The sequence below is a fragment of the Orbicella franksi genome, chromosome 2, assembly GCF_964199315.1.
Source record: "Orbicella franksi chromosome 2, jaOrbFran1.1, whole genome shotgun sequence".
Taxonomy (NCBI): Eukaryota; Metazoa; Cnidaria; class Anthozoa; order Scleractinia; family Merulinidae; genus Orbicella; species Orbicella franksi.
The window spans coordinates 2206422-2220493 of NC_138146.1; the positions used below are offsets into that span (position 1 = coordinate 2206422).

The 14072-nt window shown below is 38.3% G+C and overlaps 1 pseudogene; it reads left to right on the forward strand.

The window, feature by feature from the left end:
- The first annotated feature begins 7931 nt into the window (after window positions 1–7931).
- LOC145476160 (vesicular inhibitory amino acid transporter-like) lies at window positions 7932–10240 on the forward strand (annotated as a pseudogene).
- The last annotated feature ends 3832 nt before the right edge of the window (window positions 10241–14072 follow it).

Consider the following 14072-nt stretch of genomic DNA (forward strand, 5'->3'; position numbering starts at 1 on the left):
CTTACCTTTTAATTAGTAAATTATTTCAGGGTTTTACAGAGTCACTAAGTAAAATTGACTTTTCATCCATTTAAGGTTAAATTAGTTTGGTGAAAAGTAGTTTCATTTCCCCTCATTTCACGTCCAAAGTTTCTAAAATATAGGTAGGGATATTGCCATAAAAGGCATTTGCGAAAAGGCGCAGGACACTGAAAATACCTGTGCTTTAAATTGGTGCTGGTCTATCGTATGGGCTGATTTTAGAGGTCCAGTCAGTGTTTTAAACGCGGAGTAATTATCTAATTTAGCGTCATCTAATATATAAACAAGTAAAAATTAGTGATAAGAAAGAACAACGCTTCGGTGACATCGTGACACCATTTTCAAGTTCAAATGCAAAAAGATAAACTGTCAGAAAATTCGCTCAAGATTAACATACTTCGTAATTCGATGTCTCTTGTTATTATAAGGACAGTAATTATAGCTCGTTAATGAATGATCATGAATATTGTGTTTTCCATACGCGATTATTTATCGAGGCGGGTATTTGTTGAAAAGGTTTATCTACCCCATAACACCACTCTTTTGAGCATCTGCTAGATTTTAGCTAGAGGTATATTGTCATTGTACATCATCAAGCATTTCACATACCGACCAACACGGCGAACCGTATAAGAAACGCATAAAATGATGAATACAGTGAAAGCTATATTAAGCGGACGCCCTTGGGACCCTCACTAGTGTCCGCTTAATACAGGGTATCCGCTCGTATATTGTGCAATAATAGTTAATTGTTAACTCTTTTGTAACTCAGTGTAGCACAGTCAAAAATCAAACAGTGCTCATAGCACAATGTCCAGTCAGTCAATGCATCAATCTGGAATAATCTGCTAAACTTTAAAACGACATCGCTGAACAGTGTTAAGGGAGTCTCGGCTGAATTTTTAAAAGTAACAGTCCTTGAAGTGTCCGCTTATTGCAAGTTTTGCGCAGCAAAATGGCTTAATATTGGTGTCCCCGTTCGCTTAACAGAGGCGTCCGCTGAATGCAGGTTTATTTCACAGTAAATGTGGGAAAAAAATTTTGGGACTTCAGCTGGTGTCCACTTAATAAAGGGTGTACGCTTAATATGGGGTCCGCTTAATACAGGTTTCACTGTAGTTCCCACGAGTTCTTGTTCGGAAGTAATGCTCGGTTCAAACGTCGAACTTTACATGTGTCGAACCTAATACCAGTATGGGTCGACGCAAATAATTAAGTTCGGCAGTTGATTCAAGCGTCGAACCTAATTCAGTGGGACTTAATTGCAAAAACAAACGAGATACTTGCAAACGGCGGTTATTGCAGACCAAAATGGCAGAAAAAATGCGGGAAAGGTAAATTGTGGAAACGAAGAGCTTGTTTTTCATGCGAGTCGGCGATCAAGGAGGACAGAAGAAGGCGACTCCAGATGTAGTAAGCACTAAAAAAAAGACGAATCTTCAATTTGGTTTGCTTCGATTATTAGTTGTTCCCAGGGGAACATTACAGTTCCTCGTCTAGTGCGTTGACCGTTGTTGTCGTTGGATTCTTCAAAATTCATTTATTTTGTTATTTTCTCTCAAAGACATGACTCGCAGTACGCTACCGAGCTGCCTGCTTTCCAACCCTACACTCTCTTCGTTTTCCATGAAATACGGCTGACACCGACCACATACAGAATTGGTCTATGCACTTCAAGCAAGTACACTTCGTGCTCTCGAAGCAAGAGGAACACATATCTTCTCGATCCTCCCGCCATTTTGTTCCAAAAGGATCAAAAAAAGCTGTGTGCGCATGACAAAAATAGGAAACGGAAGAACTCTGGGTAAAAATTAAATTATTTAATGTATTTGTAATGTATGCATTAGATTCGGCCCTTGTAAAAGTTCGACCTATGAAGTGAAGTCGATCTTTTGCCGTTCTATTCGACAAGCCCGGTCGAATAGAACGGCAGGTCGACCCAAATACAAATCTGTCGAAGCTAATTGACCCAAACGTCGAATTTTACATGTGCCGTATCAGATTATTAGATTCGGCACATGTAAAGTTCGACGTTTGAACCGGGCGTAACTTCAGGTAGTTCAAACCTCTTTTGTGGACTGCTTTAAACTTACACGGTAATTACTTTGTTCCGTTATTGTGTTAAATAAAACTACGAAATGTTAAGAAGGCCAGGATTAAGGAAATTTGCGTTTGAAATGTTTGGCGCTAAATCGTAAATTGATTTGCATAATTAAGCCCACGCGAATTACAGTTACTACCTAGAGGAATTCGACTTTCAGTATAGTGATCACAGGTAAGAGGATCTTTGCAAAGGCCTAAGCTATAGATATACGGGATTTAGACTAATTTAGGTTTTTTTTTTTTTTTTTTTTTTTAATCAAGCCAATAAATTAAGTTATAAACTAAACACTCTAAGACGCTTTACGAGTGCGCGTATTGAACGCAATAAAAACAAATAAAAGAATCAGATTATTTTCCGCTAAGATATTTACCACTCAAGTTGCTTCGTTTTGTATCCTCCTAATCCAATCGCAAGTTGTGAGTTTAATCCATTTTGGTTCAAGAATCAAGCACAGCTGTCTAAGCATTTATGGAGAACTTGGTTGCAAAGAATTTTCCAGATCTTTTTACAAGCGATTGCATTACACATCCTAGCAGAAATTGAACGAATTTTGTTTACTGGTCGTGGTGATCCGAGTGAATTGTGCAGCTGAGCATCTTTGCCGTGTTGCGATCTTAAACCCTTTTTGAGTCATATCTCCTTTGGAGAGCGAGTAATCTCTTTCGAGAGAGCCAAAATAGGGCATGGTTTTAGCACTCTAGTCTTGATTTGGGTATGTTTCTTGGAAGAAGCTACCTTTTTATTATTATCAATAACACCGTCAACAAAACCCCTTCATAACTTATGTTTAGGGCAACTGTGCCAGCTGCAACGGTCATAAATAGGTGTCGAATTTTAGGCCAGGTCATAAATAGGGTTTTGCTTTTTATTTTGGTTTCATACTCGCCTAGTTCGTGTCATCCAACATGATTTTCTTTAGCAGTCAGATACGGTTTTCTAAAAGAATTGGCGATTGCTAAGACTATTAAGTATATTTGAATTTCTAGTGAAATAAATTTGGCTAAACTATCGTCAATGCAGATTTCCCTTAGGACTTGGCAAGAACATTGGTTCGTTAATAATCCCGCACAATTCCCCACATAATCGAAGTGTTAATTTTCCCGCACAATGAGCCTCCAAAATCACAGGAGGTTATTTTTTTCTGCAAAGATATTTAATTCAAGCTACCGAAAGTCTTAGGCCCAGCTCAGAAGTCGTGCTTCTGCCTTGCCGAACTTAATTGCAATTAGGTTCGACTAAAGCACCGCAAAAAAATAACTCAGACGATGATTCAGACGTCGTGCCAAAATCGAACCAAATTCAGGATTTACTGAACAATTGTCCTCCTAATTCCCCGCGGGAACGCAATCTCGCCAACATACATTAATAAAATTTATGAATTTTATTTAGCGCGGCAGAAGCACGACGTTTGAATCTCTGCCGCGCCAGAGTCGTGTAGCACGGCAGAGCTTGTCGAACTTAATTTTTTGCCGAACTTAATTCAAAAGTTTGATTCAGACGCCGTGTTTTGTCGAACTTAGTTCGGCACGGCATAAGCACAAGAAACAAGTCTCAGTTTTTAATAAGCTACTACACACATACATACATAGATAAATATACTTTATATAACCTCGCATTTACAGAGTAGCTTGTTAGCTAATATCTTCGAGAGAAATAAATATTAGAAAGAAAAAGTAATAGAAAAATAAAATAAAATGAAATACAATTACAATTCTATTATCATTTATACACTATATATATTTACACTGTGGAAAGGCCTCATATTTAAGGATCTTTTACTTGAATTGAAGAAAATCAGATGTCCTGTAAGTGTCCGGGAGAGAGTTCCATATTTTACTAGTTAAGTATGAAAAAGAGTGCACACCATAACTAGTTGTTTTTGCTTTGGGAAGGTCCAGAATATAATTACCACGCAGATTATAGGATGAGGTACGTACAGTTAACATATCCCTTAAATAAACTGGATAATAAGTAAAAAACAGACTCTTATATGATATAATCATGAAATTCAACTAGTCCAAAAACGTTTTCCTATTTATCTCGTTTTGCCGCAATATGATTTGTTTTACTGCAATGTTCTAAATAATAACAGCAGTAGGCACATGCAGTCATTGACTGCCTATATTTTATCAGTGTTTTCGTAGTTTGAACTCATAACCGCGATCGGCTCAGTTGTTATCACGAGAACGTTTCCAGCACGACCTTTGCTTCCCTGGCTGGCTTTCAAGCAGTATAATTCGAGGACCCACCCTTTCCGAAAACGATCGACATCTTTGTGTGTGGATGAACGTATAAGGCGCGATTCTTGCCAAAACTTTCATCGCAAAGCACCGTAATCTGTCAGGAAGAGCGAGCAATGTCGAGTTCTCGTTCCCAGTTTGGACGGTCTATCAAGAACGGCGACCAAGAACGGCTTGCATTTTTTGACTAGGGCTTTCCTAAGCAAGCCCGAGTGATTGTACCCCCAGTTCGCGAATATATCGTGTGTCATTTGAGCTGAGTATGTTACGAAGATTTTCGAATTTCTCAGAGGGAAGCGTTGCGAGTTCGAGCATGAAACTTGGCATGGTAAATGTTTCAAACTGATAATTTATGCTGTAAAGTGAAATAATCGAAAAATGAGATACCAGATACATTTTTATGCTGTCAAACATAACCTATCACACTTCAGAGGTTTTTTTAAACGAAGAATAAATTAGAATGGTTGTTCCACACTTGTGCGAAGTTTGAAGTCAATTCAGACTTTTAAAAGAAGCGCTTCGTCCTCGCACCTTACTTCGGTCATTTTATTTAATGAAAAACCGCACTTTGACCGCGCTTTCAAATTTTCGCAAATTTCTAAAAAAAAATTTTGCTGGAACCTTTAAGTATGATTTTTAGAAATAGGTCACCTATGGGTATCTTTGGCAAAATATAAGCGGTTTTCGATCCCAACCGTCAGCCATCGGGTAGAATGCCTGGACATTATTAATTATTCATGACCGGCGAAGCGGCAAATTTGAATGTTTGCGTGTCGTGAAATGCCCTGATTAAGAGAAGAAAGGGTCCAAATTGGCCCAATAGCGTTGATAAACCATGCTATACATCTAAAATCTCATTTAGACTATCAGATAGTCTAAATCTGTGCTATTTGGAATGTATGTTTATGTGGTACGAACATGTACGAACGTGTATGTAGGTGGTACGAAAATGGGTGGTACGAAAAGACGTTGGTACGAAAAACCCGGATACATGTAATGGCCTATGGTAAAAATCGGATGCAAATATCCATTACAAGTCCAACGCTTGAAATAGCCAGCTTGAAATACGCGATATCGGAAACAATAGAATAAAGAATAACTTTCGAGGCCTTTGTTTCTTAGCCCCGCCTTGACAAGTTAATGAGCTAAGGCAGTATTCCCTTCGGAGGAAAGCGTACGTGATCTTTGACCAATCAGAGCGTCCCTGTTTACGCTTCGCTGCTAATATTACAGACCTATAATTTTTATTCGACTGCAAGTAAATGTCCCGAGAACAATAGGCATTCTACGCGATGCCATTCTTAATGTTGCGGGTGGATGCCTCCGGCCAAATTCAAGTCTAGCTTCTCCTACTTATAAATGTCATAGTGATGGAAATTAAAGTAAAGAAACGCGTAGATACACGACCCACAAGCAAACCTGTTTGTTTAAACAAAATCGTGTTTAAGGGGAGGGTTTCGCGGTTCGGCGCATGTCGCTAAATCAAAATATTTTTGTAATCAATGTTATCGCTCTTAAAAAACCCCACTAAGATGTAGTTAAGTTATCATATGCTACGGTTAGTCGTGGCGCAATAACGGGTGACCAAACTTCTCAGAGATTTCAGTGGACTTTATCGACGCTGTCGACTGTTGAACTTAATGTTGACCTGTACCAATGGTAACTGGTCGTTTCGCTTTCAAGTCGCGTCGCCTACAAGTCGTTTCGCCTACATCGAAGTCGATTTGACTTATTCTACAGTTGGTTATTTTATGGCTATTTCCATGCGAAATTAGGAAACTTCCTCACGACTGGTTCATAAATAATGAAAATCTGGGTCCGTGTGAATAAGCGTGCACAGGCGAATTAACAATAGAGACATGCGCAGAGCCGTTAAACCCTCCCTTTAAATAAAGAATGATTGTTGTTGTTGTTGTTTTTTTCGTAAAGACGAACTAGCGTCTCATTTAAGAGCTGCCATGTGATGATTCCTATTGAAATTAATTCGCTGCTTTATTTAGGCCAATGTTGCATTTCTAACATCAGTAAATCACTGAAGCAAACCTTCTGGACTTGCATTTCAAGTGTTTCCACTGTACTCATCGATCGATGTCAAAGACACAATGACTCCGTTAAAATCTTTACAGTGCTTTTGCCCCGGGGTATTTTTCTCAACCTTTGAATTAAATTTTCAAATGAAACATATAATTTGATGCTCTCTCGATCTTCTGTTTTCTTTTCTCTTTGTTTTTTTTAACACATCAAATGTTTTCCGTCCACATTACGACGGAGAAATTTGGCAACAATCACCGATCATTTTGGATTTGTGTTTGAGGATTACAGGGAAATCACTAGCCTGTGAAGTTGGAGGGACCTCGTGCGCGACTGCTTTTGTTTTGGCAGGGAAGCCGTAAACGCGAGTGCCGAGTCCTCGAGAGGATTGGTAATGATTCGCGAATTCCCCAGCTGGCCTTGCCCGCGAGAGAATAAAATAACGGCTTCGCGCCAAAAATCACTAGCTCAAGAATCCCGCCACATACGCAGGTCAGGAAATCATGTGAAGATGATGCCATCTTTTCAGAAAAGCTCCGTTTCAGAATGTTTTCCGTCCACATTAAAACGCAATTCCGGTGTTTTCAAATTCTTCCGTTTTGAAGAGCGAAAAGCTTCGTTTTTGCGACGAATTAGTGTCGACAGTAGGCCTAACCGCAGAAATAAAGTTGCGTGTTGAACTTCCTCCGGCGTAGTGTAACATCACACCTTTCACCCTTCAATAATATACTGAGCCAAAGTTCGGGGATCGTAATTTTGGTCATACTACATTTTTCAGTTTAGCAATTTTGACGATTAGTGAGAGTAATTGGACCGAGTGGAGTACAATTCAGGGAGTAATCGTGTCCATAACAAAATTCTCTATCGTGATTGGTTCTCCACGCGCCTATTTGTCACGTAATCGGTGCGCGATCACGTGGGTGTCCAATTAGAGGTATCCAATTTGAACATTTTGTAATTGAATACATATAATTGGATACCCACGCGATTTTCTCGTCAATTACGTGTGCTTTAATGGCTTCCTTCGCAATGTTTCCTACAGTTTTCAAAACTTATGAAAAGCGCTACAGACGTTTTCGCGCAAAAGAACTTCCAAAAAAGACTTTTTTAATTCCGAAATTTGTTATAGGTACGATTAATTAGTCATTGGATCTCGTGTCGTACAATTCAGGGAGTAATCGCGCTCGTATTTTCAAATCGGCCTCGCGCTTCCCGCTCGTATGATTTTGAAATTACTCGCGCGATTACTCCCTGAATTGTACTCCACTCGGTCCAATTACTATTACTAATCGTATTTATAGCAAATTTCGGAATTAAAAATGTCTTTTCGCAACTTCTTTACAGCGACAACGTCTGTAACGCTTTTCATAGGTTTTGAAAACTGTAGGAAACAGTGCGAAGGAAGCCATTTAAGCGCGCTTAATTGACGTACGAATCACATAGGTGTCCAATTACAGGTATCCAGCAACGCAAAGTTCAAATTGGATACCTCTAATTAGACAGCCACGTGGACGTGCGCCGATTACGTGACAAATAGGCGCGCGGATAACCACCACGATCGAGAATTTTGTTATGGATACAGATAATATAAATATATTCTATGCAATTATCAAGCACAAGAGTACGTGTTTTACCACACTTCCAAAAGTGGAGAAGAGAGCTGAAAATATGACGCGCAGCGGACTATTCTTGTTACCTTTGAGGCGTTTGGAATCGTGGTAAAAAAAAGTCACGACGAGCCCTCGTTAGTCTTTTACACTCGACAATGTCTAGTTCAAGTAAAAAGGCAGAAGGAGTACCTTTATTCCACGTTTCGACCCGCGCGAAGCTATTCCATTATCATCACTATCACGCACACAGGAATGCAAGCAAATGATATTCATAGTTCAACTCTTTTAACAACTTTGACATCCAACGATTTTTATTCGTGGTAATGATGTTGGATACATCGAGACGTCGAATAACGTTACTCCTTATATTTCTTGTTAAATGCTTTAACAAGCAACTGACCATTCGATCAAGTAAAAAGGTGTATAGTTTATAAGGTGAAGATCTTATTCTTCTGCTTTTCTGTCATTTTTATTTCGCTAGATAAGTACTCTTTGGACAACCAAAGAAAAATTTCAGTAGTCAGAGGTGAAAAGGGAGTGAAGCTTGCTCAAGTGAACCAAAACCTAGCCTCCCAAGCTTGCGTGGCCCGGCCTCAGCTTTATCGACGCCATTTCATTGGGGATGGACGAGGCCCGACAGCTTGATGAGCTTGAAGAAGCTGAGATCGTAACGCTGTTGCAGTCTTCAGACGCCGAGAGTTCCTCTGAGGATGAACCTAATCCTGCATCAAACGAACTGATTCGCGTGATCCCTCCCCAGGTGATTCATCAGTTTGGAAAACTGTAGCAAATCTTGTGAACTATATAGAGGGTGTTGGCTTCCTCGCTGTACCCTACGCTCTTAAAGAAGGAGGAATAGTGGCTTTGCTGGCGTTCATAATAATTCCAATTATTCTGTGGTACGTTGGAAAAATTCTAACTGAGTGCCTCTATGACGAGGATGAGAAGGGAAAGAAACGCCGTGTGAGGTCAGGCTTTAAAGATTTAGGGGATGCGCTTCTACCTAAACGTGGAGGTTATATAGCTTTTTTGTGTCATACAGATGGAAGTATTTTTGTTATCTGTTTCCTAACTTGTACTCTGTGGATCTGTCATGCGAAACACTCTTCCATCTGTACCCATCATAGAGTTCTCGTGGATAGCAGAGCTTGCGTATGAGTGGGACCTTAGTACTATCCTGTTTTGGGACAATGAGGGTGTAGTTACGTCTTTGTCCATCATACTGTTCAGTTATGGCGTATATATTGTCATTTAATCTATAGAGGAAGTATGGTAGAGAAAGCAAAGTTCCGTAAAGGCTTAGCTTTAGCATATGTGGTCAGCGTGTTGATGAAATTATCTTTTTTTTATCTATGTGTGCGTTTCTTTCCTTTGGTGCCCAAGTGAACCAAAACCTAGCCTTCCAAGCTTGATCAAGTTGTATCAAGTTGTACTAAACAATTTTCCCCCAGGACCTGTTCACACAACTGTGGGTTGCTTTTTCCCTCTTAACTGTGTACTAACGTATGCTCTTGCCATTTATCCACTGGTCCAGGTTATCGACGATTCAGTCACCACACGACTTCAGTGCGACAAACCGCCCAGCTTTTAACCGAATGCAGTTGTTCGAATCACAATCGTTCTTTTGACAGTTGTTGTAGCCATTTTAGTGCCAAATTTCGCGATAATTGTCATATTCATAGGATGCACAGTGGAGTCTCTCACAGGTTACATTTTGCCATTTATCTTGCATTTAAAGCTCAAGTACAAAAAGTTTAAGATATACCAAGTTTTTCTCGATTCCGTTTTGCTTTTTTTCGGGGTACTTGTAACGATATTTGGAACAACAGTGGTCATTAAAGCCCTAATTAAGTTCTATAACCCATAAATCACATCACCAAAAATGCATAGTTGTATCTTTGAACACATTATGCCTTAGCAGTTGGATAATTTTAGAGTAGAAAGACCGGAAACAAACTATTTAAAGGACCATTTATTATTCGCTTTTGATGAGACAAGAGATAGGAAGTGGATTAAGCTTGGTGATCAGGAATATCCTAGACACGAATTACCAGACTATGTATATGATACCATATTTAACGCAGGGGCTAGGTCAAGCCATATACCTATCTTTAAATTTGAATTTTAGCTTAATAACTCTTTATCATGCACTAAGGGTTCGTCACATGTGGGTCGAATAAAAAGTAATTACCTGATTTACAGACTTCTTCAAACGTCTCTTTGACTGATATAAATCTCACGCCACTTGATACACATGGTGCGCGTCACCATTTTAGAATTTTTGTGATTATCTATGACTTAATGTCATTGTTTCGTGGCCTGTCTTTTGATTTTAACAATATCAGATAATCATGTTCAATGGGACGATCTTCTCATTTTAGTACTTGATTTTAAAAAGGGTTCATTATATTTAGCTTTTAATTTAGTCGTTTCCTTTTAGTAGTCATCTTTTTTAAAGTATATATTAATACTTAACCATGGACATCGACAGAGAAATATAAGTTAAAGCTGCCGCTACTTAGAACAGCTTCCTGCCAACGGTCTTGATTGAATTCTCTCAAACTGGCTTGTTTCAAGAGTCGCGCTTTGGAGAAATTTTTAAATTTTTTATGTATTCATCATTTATCTATATAGCGTTTACTTTGATTGTAATTGGTTGCTGAAAAACGGACTAATAAAGTTACTTCTATTACTGCCACTTTAATGATCTTTAATATTTTTTTTAATGTTTAGTGCAATTCATTGCACTAAAATAATTACGTATAAACACAAAATGATGATAATATTGACAATAATGATTCTTTGTTAAATAGTAATAACAAATTTTATTGAGTACTTTTTCATACAAACGTGAATCTAATAATAATAATAATAATAATAATAACTTGGGAGGTTTGCTAAGCACTCAAGAAGCTAGAGTCGCACTCGGCTATCGCCTCGTGCGACTCTTACGCTTCTTTCGTGCTTAGCAACCTCCCGCGTGCATCCATAACTCAATAGTGCACGCTATAGCGTTTACCATTTGTTTTATAACATAACATTGAGACATTGGAACAACAGAAGTCCTTTTATTGAGCTACATCACAAAAAAATGTTCGTGTAGTCTTACATGACATGAGAAAACAAGCGCGCGAAAATTCATCCATGACAACCGACTGCACACCAGCAACTCGATAAAGTTTCATCTTCAGACAACTGTGAAGACAGTTTCGCATTTCTGGCAGACGAACGTCGGCCATTACTTTGGAAACAATGTCTGTCAAAAGATTTGCTTTGTAAACATTAGCACACACGTCAGCAGCGTACACCCATGGGCAAATAGTAGACGCTAAATTAACCAATCAGAGCGCGCGCTTTGCTTTAGTTATGTTATAATTTGGTTTTGGTTTTGGTTTTATTACGGTTTGAGATTGGCTGAGTAGTCTAATTGGTAAGTAATTGGTTTGGTTTTGGTTTTACGACACTCAATTGAAAACCGCTCTAATAATAATAATAATAACAATAATAATAATAATGATAATAATGATAGAAAAATGGCAAGTCATGACCCGTATAAGAATCTAGGACCCCATATAAAAACAGATCACCGAATTGGTTAGAGGAACATATTATTTTTAAGTAATACCAACAGTATAAGAAGTAAAACTATATAAAACTGGAGCTACAGCACTCATAACTCCACGAGAAACTGCATTGCTGATGAGATTAGCACTAACAATTACCAAGATATATGTATATAGGAATAAAATACCGTGATTTTTGTTTCAAAGAAAGAAAATTATTGTTATTTTACTTGCATGCACTACAACATGTAATACACTTATTGTCGTATTGCACCAAGCTGGGGGGCTTCTCCCTTTAGTGCACGTTTTTTTCTGGAGGTAGTATAAGACTTAACTGGACAGGGATTTTAAACATTAATTAATTAGTTATCCAAGAAATAAGATCTAGCGTGCCCGGCCTAGGTTTGTGAAAGGGTTTTCAAGCTGGAAGCTACATGTTTATGAAAGGGAAGCCTTTCTTGTCAAAAACACTATGTAAGACAAATACGGTTTTCAGTGACCTTGGGGCAGAGCCTCCTTGTTACTTCTCTTTATTACTTCCCTCTCCACCCCCCCCCCCCCCTTCCCCGCAAGGGCATAGTTATAAAGTAATATATATAAATTGTAAATAAAAACACACCCTTCACTTCGCGTTCAAGAATGAAACAAAACTGTCTGCAATGGTTCTTATAATATTGAAGGAAATCCTTTTCTTTCTAAAGATGTCCCATTTGCCAGCAAGCTAAAATCAAATCATTTAATGTGTTTGACATAGCTTAAAGTAAACAAAATTTTGCCAATATCCATGTCTCACGTAAGTGAAATTGGGCAAAATACTCTTGGCAGTCTTGGCATTCCCAAGTTGATTGTCAGAAATAAATGTCAAGATCATTTAATGTATTTTTGGCATAATTGTTATACAGCCGTTTCATAATGTTGAACAAGGACCATAACCAATTTACCTTGACCCAAAATGCACTGCCGACTCACTAATATTATACATATATTATAACCAACACCAGTGACTAACTGGTGTCAATTTTGGACTGACTGGTAAATATGGTGAACTCTCATTTAATGATTTCATTTTGAAACTGCCCCTTGTTATTCTTTGACACTACATCATGCGCAAAATATAATAACAATGTTCCAGTTCCAATTAAAATTAATTATTATCCATTTTAAAATTTATAAGCAGTCTGTGTAAACAACCTGTTATTTGATTTTTGTATTTCTTTTCTATTTTGAGCAGTCTGGGTTCGGGTCCTGGCTGGGAACATTGTGTTGTGTTCTTGGGCAAGACATTTTACTCTCTCCACTCGATCAGGTGTATAAATAGCCACTGGCAAATTTAATGTTGAGGGGTAACCCTGCGATGGACTAGCATCCCATCCAGGGGGGAGTAGAAATGCTCTTATTCGCTTCACGCTACAGAAACCGGGATAAGCGCCGGCCTTATGGGCCACTTGGCTCATGTGCAGACTTTACTTCCACTTCTGAGTTGCTGTTTGTCTCTTTTTCAGAACGACTGCTCACTGCAGACAATATACATCTAAGGTGTTTTGATGTCATTCTTATAGCCTCAGCGTTATAGCTCAACAATTCCTGGATGTAAAGGGAGGGGGAGTGGCTTGAAAAGGCTTTCCCCATTTGTCAAGTTCGATGGATTCTACAACTGTCAGATAAAAGCATTGGGAAAAGTCAGACGGAAACTTCTGACTTATTGTTAATTAAACTAACGATTCTCTGACACGTCGCTACACGGGCAGTTGAATTTCTGTTTTTTTGGCATACATACTTAAGGTATACATATTCAACGACGAAACAGTGCCTCTAAGAATCAAAGTGGGCTTGCATTATACATTTATATTAATATTCAGTTGGTGTCCCCAATTTATCATAGGAAATTTAAACATAATTTATATTTAAACTTAATAACGTCGCTTTTTTATTTAATTCAGTATTTATTTGGACGGATCACGATAAATCTGACTTATTGTTAACTAAATTAAACATTCTCTGACAGTCGCTACACGGACAGTTTAATTTCTGTTTTATAGCATACATAACTAAGGTATTCATATTCAACGACGAACCAATGCCTCGAAGAGCCAAAGTGGGCTTGCATTATACATTTATATTCAGTTAGTGTCCCCAATTTATCACAGGAAAGTTAAACATAATTTATATTTAATTTTAATAAATCACTTCATTTCATTCAGTATTTATTTGGACGTCGAACATTCTTTACTTCATTACAAGGTCCGCATTAATTATATTAAACAACTTCAACGCCTCCTAGCTTATTAAGCGTATGTTATTAGATGTACACACTTCAACATGGAGCAGAACAAACCTACTTGCCTGTCAAAAAAAAAAAAACTACGGAAATACGGTCTAATAACGCATGCAATACTATGGCGTAATTTTGCTATGTGTGGGTTCTCATGTTGATAATCCAGGTGTGTATTCGTAGGACTATTTTTCCACAACATCAATTAACGTTTTCATTCACGTCTACACC